The sequence below is a fragment of the Palaemon carinicauda genome, chromosome 36, assembly GCF_036898095.1.
Source record: "Palaemon carinicauda isolate YSFRI2023 chromosome 36, ASM3689809v2, whole genome shotgun sequence".
NCBI lineage: Eukaryota > Metazoa > Arthropoda > Malacostraca > Decapoda > Palaemonidae > Palaemon > Palaemon carinicauda.
The window spans coordinates 15823132-15825631 of NC_090760.1; positions in this window are offsets into that span (position 1 = coordinate 15823132).

Genomic DNA, 2500 nt, shown 5'->3' on the forward strand with positions numbered 1-2500 from the left:
GTGCTGGACAGGTATGTGGGCTTTTGGGCTGGTAATCGAATTCACTAGCTCACTATAGTCAATTCTTTTTAGTGAGGCAGATTTGCACCGACTCGCAGGGGTGCCCTTTTCGCTCGGAAAAGTTTCCTGATCGCTGATTGGTTGGACAAGATAATTCTAACCAATCAGATAACAGGAAACTTTTCCGAGCCGGTGCAAATGCGACTCAATAAAAAAATTGACTATAGGAGTCGTGTTCCAATAGATTCAATCAACCTAATGGATTCCCACAACAAATTTCACTGAACTACATATTATATATGAAAACTGTACAAGCGTGTGTTTTATTTACTCATATACATCTCCCACCATCACCAATCAGCACTGGCAAGTATGGTGATGAATATGGCCAAACCCTAAACATGAATTGCTATGACTGAGGCCTTTGTCCAGCAGTGGACTAGAAACAGCTGCATTTTTTTATAGATGCATATGTATGTGTGTATGTATGTATGTATGCGTGTAATTATTATTGAGCCTCCAACGCCATACAATATAGTCAAGATTGTGTAAGAAACATCACCCACTTAGGTGTCAATGCATTTGGGTGTCCATTTATGTATGGTAAAAGAAACAATGGAAATAATTCCGAGCCCATTCTTATAAACAATGCTTTCTGTCCTTACTGGTAATGGAGTTTTGCTGTACCAGAAAACGTCCATTTGAATAATAGGCCTAGAGAGGAATAATTCCTCCATGGGCCTAACAGCTGAACGGGCTAATGGGGGGGGGGGGGGGTGCGCAACAAATGGCAGTGTCTCGTGTTTTTAAATCATAAATCAGGAAAATAGTTTGGACGAAGTTGATATATTCGTTTATTTCAATAAATATACAAACAAGTGTTAATGTAATTATTACAAATTATTTTCACAAAGTAATCATTAGACCATTGAGCAACTTACCTCGTCTGTAATTCGAATAGAAATTATCCATTGACTGAAATATTTCAACAAGTGGAAAATTATTGAGATTTGTTTTAACATTTGAATATGTAATAAATAATGTCCACATTACCTTGCAAAATAATTATAGTTGCGAGAAGGACTATAACGAGCGAAGAACTGGAGTTTTTCTTGAATTGTAGAAAACGTTCCATCGTCTTAAACTTGAACTTAAGTTCTAAATATTTCAGTTGTGGAGGTCTGCAGACTAATCGAGCGTGGTAGAACCAAACATACTTTTAAACGCGTATTTATCATCAAGATTTATAGCAAAGGAGAGGCATTTTACGTATGAGCATAACGAGATATGAAAGAATATATATAGATAATTAGTTCCCCATGATACAATCAAGCCTCCATGATTCCTTCATAAATCGAAGAGAAGAAGAGGAAGAAAGGAAACGGTGGGTTCCGCCAAAGGCTTTTGTTTGAGCAACCCAGTCACGACACCGTCCGGGATGCAACTGCGTCTGTTGTGTGAGAGACTTGTTGTCTCTGTTCTCTTGTCCCGCCAAAGGTGAGCAGATGGAGGAGGAGGAGTTTTCGATATTGCTCTTGCAAAATGAAAAGTTCTTGCATTCGCCAATCCCGTGAATTCTATCCTGGCTTCTCCTGGGGCGGGGGGGGGGGGGGGCGATTATTCAGTTGGTAATGTTCATTTGTATCTTTGGTACTTCTGATAATAAAAGTGTGATAATAGACGACTTGCCGTGCAGTGTTGCAAGCTGAAAATCTTGCGTTTTTAACATGCATATCTCTCTCTCTCTCTCTCTCTCTCTCTCTCTCTCTCTCTCTCTCTCTCTCTCTCTCTCTCTCTAAATTGCCTCAGAGTAACTTGGTAATTTGGTTGGGAAATAGAATAGAGATTCGGTGAAAATTATACACTATGCACGATATATATATATATATATATATATATATATATATATATATATATATATATATATATATATATATATATATATATATATATATATATATATATATATATATATATACGGTCTTTCTATGCTTCTATGCCAGTCTATATACCCGCATCGCCTTCTCTTCCTTCTCCTGTTTCGTTTGCAATCCCAAGGGACCCATTCTGTTATTCTAAATGTCCATCTATCGTATCCATGTTTCTTTAAGTATTAGGCTTTAATAAAGCTCTAAGTTTCTGATGCATAAGTTAATATTTGTAGGACCATCTGATTAAATACTTTTCTTTTTTAGAGAAAGGGGCATTTTACATTGCATGATATCATGCTTATCTTTCTTTTAAAATCGGTCTCATCTGTTCTACGTATGTATACTCATTAGCCATTAACAATCTTTAGAGGTTCGTCCATAACCTTCATTAGTTATCTCTGCATTTCTTTTAAACATTATCTTAGTTTTACTCATATTCATTTTCAGTCCTACATTTCGGCTTTATCTATTCAAATCTTCTATTATCTTTTACAATTCTCTTGATTCACTAAATAGTTCAATCTTGCAGAGAATGTTTTTATGTTGAACAGGCTGACATAAGTCTTTTT